Here is a 14,091-nt window from a genome sequence, read left to right on the forward strand (position 1 = left end):
AGTAGAGTTGGTTTTCTAACAGGTTTTAATGTTCCTCTACCCCCTTCTATAACTGTGACCAAATTCCAACTGGGGCCTTATCTCCCATTATCCTCCCATAAACCCTATCTGGAGTGGCATGGACAGTAGGCTCAACAGGTTCCAGTGAGTTTGATGATGTCCCAGGAACGTGGGCCTAACTGGTTTTTTTTTTTTTTTTAATTTTTGAGGGGCCTGATTAAGTGCTTCAGTATATTGGTAAGTTCCATCCCATCCTGTACCCCTCCTACACAAATTATATAGGGTCCATAACAATTAAGACAGATGAAGGACAAAAGCTCAGAAGCCTCAAAATTCAAAATTCTTGTAATTCAAGAAGTAGAATTGACTGAACTTTATCTACTACAGTCTGAGGTATAATCTTTGTCTTACCCAACTAGACAATACCCAAGAATTTAATCAATAAGCCAGGACCTGGCTCTTTGTTGGGGTTCTTGGCTCATACTCTCCCTTGCTAATGAGTCAAAAGCCCAGTAGTTGCCTCAGTGAGCACTGAGAGTCAGAAGCATAAATATAATGAAATGTTTTTTTTACCAGTACAAGTCAGAACCAGGTTTCCAAATCTTATGCTACCTTACATAACATACAGTGGGTCTTTGGAGATCCTTGAGGTAACATAGTAAAAGTCCATTGTCTACCTTTCCATCTGAAAGAAAATGGATCTTGACTCTCAGGAGTTACATCTGTACTAAAGAAGGCATTATTAAAGTCTCATACATAATGATATGTTCCCAGCTGAGTGCTAAGCTCCTCCAGAGTGATGACTATGTTGAGAATGGATGCATAAAGTGGATGCATTATATACAACCGACTGTCATGTGTCAAGTTCCTTCAGCTTTCTTATCAGCCACACAGAGGAATTAAAAGTATTATAAATTGAGAGAATTAGGTTTACTTTAGCTAATTCATGTATGGTCTTTATTAGCTCCTGGTGATTACTGGGATCCTGAATTATTTGGTGGTAATTATCTGTACAGGTTTAGGCAAAACAATGGGAGCAGGTAGAAAGCCCCCTTGATGTTGGCTTTACAAATGACATGTGCTTAGTCTCCCAGCAATGTAAGTGGAATTCCCCTATGTAGTTTGATGCATGCAAAATGGAAAATATGAATACTGGGAAAGAGGTGGGCAGCAGGTGTCCAAGCATTACAGCTAGAATTCTCACTGTTTTTCCCCCATATCCATCAATGGCTGTTAACCCACCTAAGAATTTATCAGGGTAAATATCGGTGGGCTCCTGTGCCCACGGATGCTGTTGCTCACTGAATAGTTTTAAAGAACTGGCAATGCGTGGTTGGGCATGGTGGCTCACGCCTGTAATCCCAGCATCTCGGGAGGCTGAGACAGGAGGATTTCGAGTTCAAAACCAGCCTCAGCAATGGAGAGGCACTAAGCAACTCAGTGAGATCCTGTTTCTAAAAAAATTACAAAATAGGGCTGGGGATGTGGTTCAATAGTTGAGTGCCCCAGAGTTCAATCTCCAGTACCAGGGGAAAAAAAAAAGAACTGGCAATGCACTGCCAATTCTCTCTATATATTCTCTTGTTGAGACATGCCTCAGACCCCTGAGCCTTGACCTCCCCACTAGTTGTCCCACAACCAAGGACCCAAAGTCTCCTCAGGGGGAGCCATGGACTCTGCTTTCATTACATTTCCTAATAGCAGATGTTTGTTTTTGCCTCCTTTTGGAGTAGGAATCAATGCTGCCTCTGTTACCCCCATTTTTTTCTTTTTTGGAGGTGAGGGCTGAAATATTTCTTTTTTAAAAATATATTTTTTGTTGTTGTAGATGAACACAGTACCTTTATTTTATTTACTTATTTTTATGTGGTGCTAAGGGTCGAACCCACTGCCCCACACATGCTAGGCAAGCACTTTACCACTGAGCCACAACCCCAGTCCCTGAAATCTCTTATCATTGGCAGTTATTTCCATAATTGTACCAGAGTGGATTTTGTTATTTTCCTTTTGTCCACTCCTGCAGCTATTAAGTACACCCCCATCTTTTATGAAGGACTCAAAGAGACCTTTCTAATTTTGGCTGGGCTTTATGGACTCCAGTGTGCTGCCAGAGTCTTCCCATCTTCCCTAGATCTATCAGCTGTGCTGCTTGCTGAATGAAATACCCTACTAATGGAGGAAATACTCATACCAGAGCACCCTAAATGGGTGGAGGTGCCACATGAAACATTATGTCCCTCCTCTGGCAGTGAAAGTCATACTGTCTGGTTCTGGAAAAGGCTACATATAAATAGCATATTCCATTCCCAGTTCTTGGAAATAAGCCTATGGTTCTTTCATAGAGGCCCAGGTACCCTGAGCATAGGAATATCTCCTGAATTTGGCCACATATTGCAAGTGGTGAGAAGCAGCCAAACAATAATGACACCACACTTTTACCAGCTGCATTAGAATAAAGACATTGATGTAAAACAGAGTGGGCTGTTACTGAAGCCATTTTAGAAAATTCTATACCGTTTGACATTGTCCCTTTTGTTCTGGTGTGGCACAATCAGAGAAGCCATCCTATTATTCTTTCTGTCATTTTCTGCCTGAACTTGGACCCCAGCTCCACTAGCTCTACTCAAACATACGGTATCAGGGTGGTATGTAAATTTCTCTTTGGAGTGGGGAGCAGATTTGGATCAGCCTCCTCAACCACTCCTACTGGGTCTTTAACTTTTGGACCATTACACCTTTAGCTTCTCTAGCAGTTTAACCCTCTACCTCAACTTCTGATTCACTGTAGCTAGTGGATTCCCTGACTGATCCCACACCTGAGTGTCCCATTTGTCACCTTTTTATCTCACTGCCAGGAAAAACAAGCCTTTCTACACCCGTTTGATAGAAAAGTGGTTTCATGACAGAATTTAAGAGACTAATGGTAAAATATGTGATCTTTGGAACCTGGGTAAATATGATCATACTATAAACCATGATCATAGTTGGTAATTTACTTCTAAAACAAGAGTAAAAAGTGCCCAAATGTTAAAAAAAAAAAACTGAACATATTTAATTCCCAGTGTGAAGAACCTGTAGTACATAATTTACTTTTTGGCTTTCTAGGTGTTTTAGAAATAATAAGGACTCCAGGAAAGTCTATGGAATTGAAGAGAGCAGTATTACATCTAGGGCTGCTCTGCCTTGAATCACCATCAATTGGTGTCATGACTTTCTCAGGCACAGAACTTTTGGTCTTAGATGCATTGTCAAGTTCTCCTGTCAATATATGAGCTATAACATGTAGACATGTTCCTACTTTGAAGGAATATTGGAAAGTAAGAAATGGGAAGACTTGGGGCAGATGAAATAAGCTTCAAATCCCCTCTTAGTAGTTAAGTTGGGGGTGGAGGTTCTCAAATTGAGACATGTTCTTTCTTCTTTTTGAGCCAACTTTCCTAAAAATTTCTTTTATTATTTTTTAAATTTTACTTTGTTTTTGAAAAAAGGAAAAATGCATCAAAATGGATCCCAGTGACTTAGGCACCATCCTGAATATAAGCATTGGTGACTGAGATAATAAAACCCTGTCCAGTTTACAGGTAGTAGATGGAAAATTTTACATACACAAATCCAATACATTTGTCATCAATCACCTAATGTTTTCTTTTTAAACAAAAATATCCATGGGATTATTTAATTATTTTGCACATTAATTATAGTGCTCAGTAAGTGTAGATTAGAGTCAGATGGTGAGGTTTAAGTTAGGAAAATCAGCAGATGGATGTATAGCCAAAAAGCATAAGGTTAAGCTTAATAAACCTTCCTGCAAGTCTGTTAAAATGAGATGGTGTCTTAGTCAGTTTGGGCTGTCATCACAAAATACTATTTCCTGGTTGCCCTCAACAATAGGCATTTATTTTATCACAGCTTTAGAAGCAATAAATCCAAGATCAAGGTGTCAGTATGATTGGAGTCTAGTGAGAACTCTTCCTTTCTTGCAAATTGTCTCTTCTTCCTATGTCCTCACAAGAAGGGAGACAAACAGACACAGACACAGAGTGAGGGAACATTATTATATCTCTTCTTATAAGAGCATTAATCCCATCCTGATGGTCCCACCCTCAGATCTCATCTAAATTATTTGTCTTCTAAAGGGTCTCATTCCCAAATGCCATTATATTAGGAATTAGGGATTCAACATATGAATTTTGACAGAAAAAAAAATCAGTCTGTAGCAAGTGGTTTAAACTTGTATAGCATATTTTTTAATTTTATTTTTAATTTTGATGTTTAGTTACACATGACAATAGGACATATTTTGATATATCATATATTCACAGAGTATAACTTCCCATTTTGTGGTTGTTCATGATGTGAAATTACACTGGTCATGTATTCATATATGAATATAGGAAGTTATGTCTGATTCATTCTGTCTTTCCATTTCCAGTCTCCTTCCTTACCCCCCACTCTGCCCTGTCCAATCCAGTGAACCTCCCCTTCTCTCTCCCTCACCCACCACCTATTGTGAGTCATCATCTGCATATCAGCTAAACTCTTAGCCAAGCTAATGAAGAGATAAGAGAAAGAAAACCCAGGGAACTTGGGTGAAATTAAATAAATAAGGACCAGCACTCTCAAGCCCATCTTGGAGTTACTGCCTCTCTTCTGGAGGAAGAGCCTGTGGTCCTAGTGGGAGGGAAGCTCCTTGCCTCCAGGGCCTTTCAGCAGCTGGGGGAGGTGGTGATGGGGCTCTGAAGGTAGCTGAGGGCACTGTTCATGGAGTGGACAGGATGGAGAGAGGGAAGTTGAAGATGGTGGTGGTAGAGGTGCCTTGGTCCAGCACAGCCATGGCAGGGCTCCGGCCTCGGCCGAGCAGTGCGGGGCCAGCACCTGGGACTCGCACTGCAGCAGCTGGCCCATGAAGCTGAAATGGGAGATGATGTTTTGCCTCTGCTTCACGAACTCAAAGTCCTCGTCCAGCTTCACCCGGTTAGTCCTCATGAGGTAAGTGAGGCAGATGGTGGCTGACCAGGAAATGCCCGCCTGGCAGTGGACGAACACCCTTCCCCCAGCATTCTTGATGGAATCTACGAAGTCAATGGCCTCGTTGAACCAGGAGCTGATGTCCGCCTTGTGGTTGTCCTCCACGGGAATGCTCTTGTACTGGTAGTGGCCCTCAAAGTGAATGGGGCAATTGGCCGAAACATTGATCAGGGCAGTGATGCCCAAGGATCCAGCATGTCCTTGCGGGAAGCATGGTAGGCACTGCCCAGGTACAAGAAGGGCAGGATCTCCACTGGGCCACCCTGGTCATAAAGTGGGGTGCTGCAGGAACTGCATCCAGATTCTGTGCTGTCAGGGACACTAGTACTCAGGGGAAGGCTGAGCCCCATGGGGGTCGACTGTTTGCTACAGAGCTCCGGGCAGGAAGCTGAAAAAGCTTCATACCCTCCTTTGAGGAAGAAGACTTGCGCGGCCCGTGCCTCGCCACACAGCGCTCCAGCGGCCAGGGCCAAGGTGCTGTCGCGCTTGGCACCTTCCAGGGCGACGCTGCGTTCGTCCAGCAGAACCACGGCGTGCTGGGCACCTGCCAGCAGGCGGCCGCGAAGCTTGGTGTTGGGCTCGATGTGCTCCAGGCACGCCTCAGGATGGTGCTAAAGTGCACGTTGATGGAGCCCGTGATGTGGCCGGCGTTGATGGCGAAGAAGGTGCATTCCAGCAGCAGGCACTGCGCCCCGCGCTCCCGCAGCAGCGCCCGCAGGCCTGCAGCGTCCAGTGTGCCCAACACCATGACCATGACCAGCCCCAGCGCCCCCAGCATGCCCGGTCCTCGCTGCTCTTTGTCCTTGGAAGTCAAGGGCAGGGCGGCGGCTTTTGAGGAAAAGCCGGACCCTGGGTCTCTGTGCTGAAACAGAACCTGCTCTTGGACCTAGCAAGGGGTGCTAGCGGGACTCCGGGCCTCGCTTGCTCGCTGCCACCCCATCCGCCTTGCCATCAGCCTGCAGCACCCGGCTGTGGGCTGGTCCTTCGCTGATAAAAGTTTCTTAGTGGCTTAAGATATGGTCTGTTTTAGAGAAGGATCCATGTACTGCTGTGTCCTTCTTTGTCCCTTCTGATTAACTTTGGCTTGAAGTCCACTTTGTCTGATATGAAGATAGAAACTTCTGCTTGTTTACAAGATCAATATGAATGATATGTTTTTTTCACATCTTTTTGCCTTCAGTCCGTGGATGTCTTTGCCTATTAGGTCTCTTGGAGATAGCATATTGTTGAGTTTTATTTTTTAATCCAATCTGCCAGTCTATGTCTTTTGACTGAAGAGTTTAGCCCATTTAGATTCAATATTGTTATTATTGAGATATGATATTTATTTCCTGTCACTTTGATTTATTTCTGTTTTTTAATTTGAATTAGTTTCTCCTTTGATCAACTATTCTTCTAGTATAGTGCCTCTCTTTGTTGGTTTTCACTTTTATTTTTCACTTCTTCATGTAATATTTTATTGAGTATGTTTTGTAGAGCATGCTTTCTAGTTGTGAATTCTTTCCAATTTTGTTTATCATGGAAGGTTTTTATTTTATCATTAATTCTGAAGTTTAATTTTGATAGATATAGTATTCTTAGCTGGCTTCCTTTTTTTTTTCTCAGAGCTTGACATATATTATTCCAAGACCTCCTAGCTTTGAGGGTCTGGGTTGAGAAATGAGCTGAAGTCTGGATTGGTTTCCCTCCAAACATGACTTGGAATTTTTCTCTGGCAGCCTTTAAAATACTATCCTAATTTTGTATGTTAGGAATTTTCATAACATGTTTCTTGGCATGGGGCTATTGTAATTTTGTATATTTTGGTTCCTGTAAGCCTCCTGTATCTGATTTTCTTTTTTATTCTCTCTGATATCAAACCCTACGTTGTCCTTTACCTTATAGATTAGTTTAATTATGTACATTCTAAACTCTTTCTCTGACCTTTCTTCTAATGTGGTGGCAATGGATTTTATTATTGAGGTATACTTGTTTGTTTGGAGTAATCTGTTTCCTTGTTGTTGTTGTTTTTGTTTTTTGTATGTATACCTATGAAATAGTAGGTATATGAGGCAGTAGAGTTTCTGCCCTATAGACTTATCATGTCCTTGAAGGTTTCCAGTACCTCACCATTTAGAGGGAGACAAATGATAACAACAACCAATGCAAACAATATACAGCATTAAACCAAATGTTTTCTGCTATGACCTCTACAATATTGGCACAATAAACAGAAATTATATTATCAATTGTTGCCTACAATAAAAACAGTAAGTTTGAAAATAGTTTACAATTTTAAATGGTGGATAAGGAGAGAACAGAAGTGATGTAAGATGTGATGGATACAATTTTAAAATTTAAGGAAGAGTGAAAGAATAGAGATTGGCTATTAGTAGAAAAAAAGAGAAAGAGATTCAAGGAAAACAGAGAAGTGAGAGAAAAAATATATATAAAGTAAAAATTTAAAAAAATTAAAAGATACAAAAAACCTGAACTATTTTAATCAATCATCCTAGTTCTGAAAACAATTGATCCATGAAAAATAAATGATTTCAAAAATGCTAGAAATGAGGGGGGAAATTGAATATGTTTTAATGTACATGAACCATCAATGTCATAATTAAGCAGAGAAAAAAATGATAAACAAAACAAAATAAAAAGATGTCAATCAAAAGTTAAAGAATTGATTCCATTGGAGTTCAAAAGATTCTCAGCTTCCCTTCTCAGCAGTTACATGGGGATGTCTAGAGCATGATGCTTGCTCCACCCTCCACATGGTATTTTTAGGGTGAGAGAGGTAATCCATTAGGCAGAACTCCTGGAGGGGTGTGTTAAGCTCCAGGCTCTTCTCTGGATGCCAATTGGTCTGGAGATTTTAAATCAGCACACTGCAGGGTCCAGGAATTGCTGGTCCACACTGAAAAACTGTACTCCAGGATCTCCCCTGGATTCCACTCATGTGGTGGAGGAGCCAATTCTTAGTTCATTATGTCACCTGCACACCCCAAGTTTCCTGGTCTTGGGTTCAGTCTCCAAACTCAGTCTCTCCTGCCCTGGCCCTTTTGAATTCTCTGCCAGGCTTGTCTCTCCCAGCTAGTTCAACAAGCAGCCAGATGAGAGGGGGAAGGGAAGAGCCATGTGGTTTTCTGTGACCATTTGTTCCCTATAACCTCTTTTCACATTTGATTTTCTCCTGGTCACTTAGGCACATTCTATGTTTTGTGGCATGGGTTTGCTAGTCCTGTATTTCCAGGACTCAGCTCCCTCAGCTACGAGTCACTAAGCTTCACTTGCAAAACATCTCCTTCTTCTGTCCTCCACATACTGCTAGGAGAGATGCAGTTTCTTTCCCATACAAGGCTACTGCACAGCACTTTTCAGTTTAATTGGACAATGTCTATGATCTCTAAATTCTCTGTACACAAACATGCCTCAGTCGTCCTAAAAATGTGGATTTCTTTTTAAATTCCTCTCTCTCCACTGTGCTCACAGAGTGACTGCTCTGGCTGGTGCCTCTGGCCATGGAAGCAGGTGTAGCACTGGAGATTTTTTCTTTATGTTATTGTATTCAACACCCTGAGTCCCCAATCTGCTTTGAATGTCCAATATGAAATTCCAGTAAGTTTTCCTCACCCCCATCCTTTGTTTTCATTCACCTACCTTGTTGCGAAGCTGCCTGTCTGCTTTAATGGCTTCACACCACTGAGCAGCCAAGAAAGCAACCTCCTTTATTCCTCCATCTTGAAACTGCCCCCTTGTATAGCATATTTTTAAATCATATTCAAGCTCTATTTTGGTAAAAGTTCTGTCATAAAAGCTAACTACTATTGAAAAAAGTCCTTAAATGTTATCATTATTCATTAGTTTTGTTTTTTGGTTTTTGCAAACACCAGAATCTCCCATCCTAGATGTTGTTTGTAAATGACATGTTTGTCTGTCTGTTCTATTGTAATATTTTCAATCTAAGTTTCTTGGTAGTTGAATCTAATCAGCCAAGATACTGAATAATTCATTAGAAGAACTGGTTCTAACAGAACTGAGGATTTTTTACTTATCTTTTAGCTAAATCATAAGAAAATTAAAGCCAGATACTAGATGCATCCCAAGGAGTAGTTAGTGATGAAGACACCAGTATTAAGGATAGGAGATTAATATCATGGATATCAAGTGTATATTATCAAATCTAGAAACTTAGAGCAATAAAGAATATATTAAACATTTAGAAAAAATAAATGAGAGCTTCAAATTAAAGCATGGTAATCTTTGACTCTGGTCAACTAGATCTTGTTCTGCAGGTGGTGATAAAACTAAATGCACTACAGAAGCTATTTCATGTAGTTTTCAACTTGATTCAAATACCTTAAAGCTGTCTATTCTCAATTCATTAACTGATTCTGGAAGATAGGTAAAAATCACCAGTNAAACTATAGCTTCTTTAATAGTTATCACAACAAACTGTATAAACTGATGCATCAATGAATAATAACTCAACAAGTGATGCTCAATCAAGAAGTCGATTTACTATGGGAGGAAATGGACATATTGATGGATTCCTCTGCTTTGAACTGCTTGCTGAACTTGCCTGGACTATGTATCACTTGTATGCATTGTGAACTATCTGTTGGTGCAATGAATTGTGGTAGTGCTAGAGTATCTTTGCTGATGGTGTCACCAGTGGTACAATTTTTCAAAGGAGCCCTCAATTGGCTTAGTGTCATGGCATTTTGCATCCTCCTCTCTTCTATTAGTGATGGTCTAAAATTTGGGGGCCAACAGAGGTGAAGCAAAGAACCTCACCCCCCACTGGCACCAAGGCCAAATTTGGGGGCCAACAGAGGTGAGGCAAAGAACCTCACCCCCCCACCACTGGTGCAAAGGCCTATCCAAAAGAATGGCTGTATGCTGGACCGGTAGTCAGTGACAGGTATGATCCAATTGCACTGGTACCAACCTAAGACAGGAGGCTGACTCCTAGAGGTCAGCTCATCTGATGACGGGTAAGGACCATATGTTGTATTGGACAACCTAACAGGCACGGTCCCTAAGCCACATTGCTTGTTGTTTAATTAAACAGAAGGGGGGAGATGCTGAAAGCCATGGCAGAGTCTGTATGGCCCCTGGCATTTTGCCAACAGTATTGATTGACAGGCGAGGTATTACTATCCGCCTCGGCTGCTACTTTTGAGTTCTTGCTACTTTGGAGTCCTCGTGGGGATTCCCAGGGATTCCCCAAGAGTTCCCATTGGTTGGAGAAGTGCAGGAGGAGGGATTTCCGGAGGAGATATTTCCGGTGGTTGTTTCCTGGACGAGCCGCGTGGCGTTTGGGAGGAGTTGCTGGTGGAGTTCAAAAATAAAGTTTGTTCCTGTTTCAGTGGCTCGTGATTTGTGCCCAGCCAGACTGTGGCAGGTTTTCCTTTTTTTTTAATTGAAAGAAAAAATTAAGGTTTTTCAATTTTTAACATCTCTTCTAGAAACAAAACCACATCTCAGTTTATACAAAGTTTTGTTTTTTTTTTAGGAAAAAATTGGTGGTGATAAGACTAAATGCACTACAGAAGTCCCTTGCAATATTTGACAATGTCTGCTTTCAACTGAACTGTACAAAAGGTGAAATTCCTCAATTCATGAATCAGCCTGTTTCTAACCTATTAAAAAAACATAGAGGAAAGTGAAAAGGAATCAATCTCATTATAATTAAGCCCAACAAAAATGTCTTAGACCATAGACTTCAAAGGACACTGAGATCTTTAACATTTTTCATTTTAGGATCCTTTTTGTTCCTTCCCCCTCTCAAAGATTGAGGGAGGTAGTGATTATGAAGTTTCTCAATGAACATTGAGACCTTGAAAATCTCTTAAATGAAAGTCTCAGGAAAATGGGTGCCTCATCACTGGAAAGATCGCAAACAAGAACCGAGCAATTTTTTCAGAACCATCACACTTTAGTTGCTGGCTGAAAAAATTGTCTGGTTAGTATTGGGAATACACAAACAATGACCAAGATATATTTAAATCTCATTATTATTATTAGCTAAGTAAAATGGGATTTTTAAAACTTTTGATAGCTGAACACAGTGAAGTAAGGCCTTAATGAGAAGCTGTGAAAAGTGACAGTATGAATTATTCCACAATATTATTTCTGAAGAACAAGAATGTCCTGGGGAATGTAGCTAAATAAATTTTGCTTGATCTCAATATTATTTAACATAGAAACAGAAACACTGACGGGCACACACCTATAATCCCAGCCGCTCGGGAAGCTGAGACAGGAGGATCACAAGTTCAAAGCCAGCCTCAGAAATAAGTGAGGCACTAAGCAACTCAGTGAGACCCTGTCTCTAAATAAAATATTTTAAAAGGGCTGGAGATGGGATATGATGGCTAAGCACCCATGGGTTCAATCCCCACTACCAAAAAAACAAAAAACAGGAACATAAGTTTGGTTTTAGTAGTACAGGGACATGATGTTATTATCGGTTTCCATTTTTCAAGAAAAAAGAGATAATCATTTTAAAACAATGTTTAGGAAAAAAAATTGGAATCAGTTCTTGGTATTAGAGTGTGCAAGAAACAGATCAGAAGCCTACTAAGTTTCTCAGTCAAATGGATTGCCAATGAAGCTGTGAGCTGGGGTTTAAAAATCCTTTGATTTCTTCAGATCTTAAAAAACTCCTTGCATGCGGTAAAACTGCACCAGTACCTGGTAACTGTGAGATCTGTGCAGCTCCCAGGGAGAACATACTCTCCTATTCCTACTTCCATTGTGGCCATGGAAGATGATAGATAAGGAGGAATTTCTCATCTGATGGAAGAAACAACTATGGAGAATATTGGACAAGAAAATGTTTCCAGAGACCAGAATTACAATCTAATAGGTAAACTTCCTCTTCAGGCAAGATAGATTTTTCACTTGCTTTCAGCTAGAAATAATTAATGTTACAAACTAGAGACAACTATCCCAATATCTCATTTTGAACATAGGAGATGATTTTAGGGCAGTTATCTTATCTGCTTTACCTTGGCATGTGGAACATGTGTGGAAGCCTAAAGGTGTAAGGGATAGAGAATAGTTTGTCTTAGGTTTGTTTTGATGTTTAACTTCATGGACCACCAGACAACATGGAGCCATAACCAGATTTGAAAAAGAGAGTGCTGCATAACAATGAGATCAGGGACTTGGAGCTAGATGCTACTTTAGGGTGTCATTTTTGGGAGATGTACAGGCACAATTTACTGCATATATATATATATATATATATATATATATATAATGTTCCTTCTAGTTTCGCAATCAATGAAATGCTTAATTCAGAGAACTTCACCTCTACTCATCAAAATGTGTGTGGATTTCCCCACCCTAATATCAACCAAACAATTTACAGGTAAAAATCAGTTGAGTATACTGTTTACAATTCAATTTAATACTATGTACTGGAGATAACATTGATTCAAAGATTGAAGGCTCAGTCTAACAAGACTGCTGCTTCAGATGTCAGTCACAAGCCTCAGGTTTGACCTCTACTTCTGACTGACTGGCTAGGTTACCATGACCCTCTTCTTGAGTTTAATTAATTGGCTAGAGGGGCTCACAGAACTCAGGGACACTTTACTTATGTATTATAAAGATATTTCAAAGAACATCTATGAAGAGTCAAATGAAGAGACTCATAGGGCAAAGTCTATGGGAAAATGATGTAGAGTTTCCATGTCCGTTTTGGACACATCACCCTCCAAGCACCTTAGTGTGATTAAAAATATGGAAGCTGTCTGAACCCTGTTAAGTTTTTATGGAGGTCTCATTATATATAGGTATAATTGATTACATCATTGGCCACTGGTGATGAGCTTAACTTTCAGCCTCTGTCCCTCCCAAAAAATCAGGGGGTAGAATTGAAAATTTCGTGCCTCTATCACATGATTGGTTCTCCTAGCAACCAGCACCCATCCTGAGACTATCCAGGAACCCACCAAGAGTCACCGCCTTTGAACAAAATATTTTTCTACTATCCAGGAAATTCTGAGAGATTTGAAAACTCTATCAGATGCTCCTAGCACTCAAAAGATTATAAAATTTTTATGAGCTTTGTGCCAGGAATCAGAGTCAAAGACCAAATATTCAAATAAAATATTCTCCCAGCACTCAACTGCAATGTTGTAAAGAGCTCTCACTCAGGAAATGTTGCATAAATTGAACAAACATGTCTTATTATATCACACTTTATTATCTGTATGTTAGGCAATATAACATAAAAGCAAATTAATTGATTAAAATTAGGCACTTGCTCTAGAATATATTTTGTACTGAATGATAAGATAGTAAAGCAACTATCCATCAATAGATTGTATACATATAGACCTAGACACATACCTAATATATAACCAAAATAGCAAAGTATGGCTGAGACTAACCACTAGCTGTGTACCAGACTCTTTTCCTCTTCTTCCTGGTATTATACCTTGACTACTTTTCCCAATCTCACCTGAGGTAAGGTGTGGCCATATGACTTGAGATCTAGCCAATGGAAAGTAAGCAAAAGTGATGTGTGACTGGGCCATTGGGTACTTCCTACATAGGATCCTCCATACTCTTTTCCATTCTGTTTGGAGGCAGACAATCACAGTAATATTGGAAATCATTTGGTGACACTGTCAAAAATCACAGAATGATTCCTAATGAGAATCATTACATAGAGAAAAGCCACTTCTTGATGAGAAATATAAACTGAATGCTTTTATAGACTACAGATAACATTTCTCCTCTTAAGCCACTTTGAAATATGGAAAATGTTTGTTACAATAGCTTCTATTATCCAAGTTAAAAAAAAAAAAAACCAGGGCAGATTCAGGCTCACAAACACCTGGCTTGGTAAGCAGAACAAAAGAAGGGTCTTTTTCCAAAGCTCCCCTCAGCCATGCCCCTGTGCTGGGTACTCTGAACAACTAGACAGAGTGGCTATTATTGCTTCATTTTGCCAACCTTCTTTAAAAACACCATTTGATCTTAAAGGAGAAGAATTGCAGATTTCTTTTTGTAGTCTGCCCAGGAAAGCACAATGTGGCCAGTCAATAACATCCATTGAATTCA

General features: G+C 40.3%; 1 pseudogene; it reads right to left on the reverse strand.

The window, feature by feature from the left end:
* Positions 1 to 4,706: 4,706 nt before the first annotated feature.
* Positions 4,707 to 5,821, reverse strand: LOC107149579 (annotated as a pseudogene).
* Positions 5,822 to 14,091: the final 8,270 nt, after the last annotated feature.

This window comes from Marmota marmota, unplaced genomic scaffold, assembly GCF_001458135.2.
Source record: "Marmota marmota marmota unplaced genomic scaffold, marMar, whole genome shotgun sequence".
Lineage (NCBI taxonomy): Eukaryota > Metazoa > Chordata > Mammalia > Rodentia > Sciuridae > Marmota > Marmota marmota.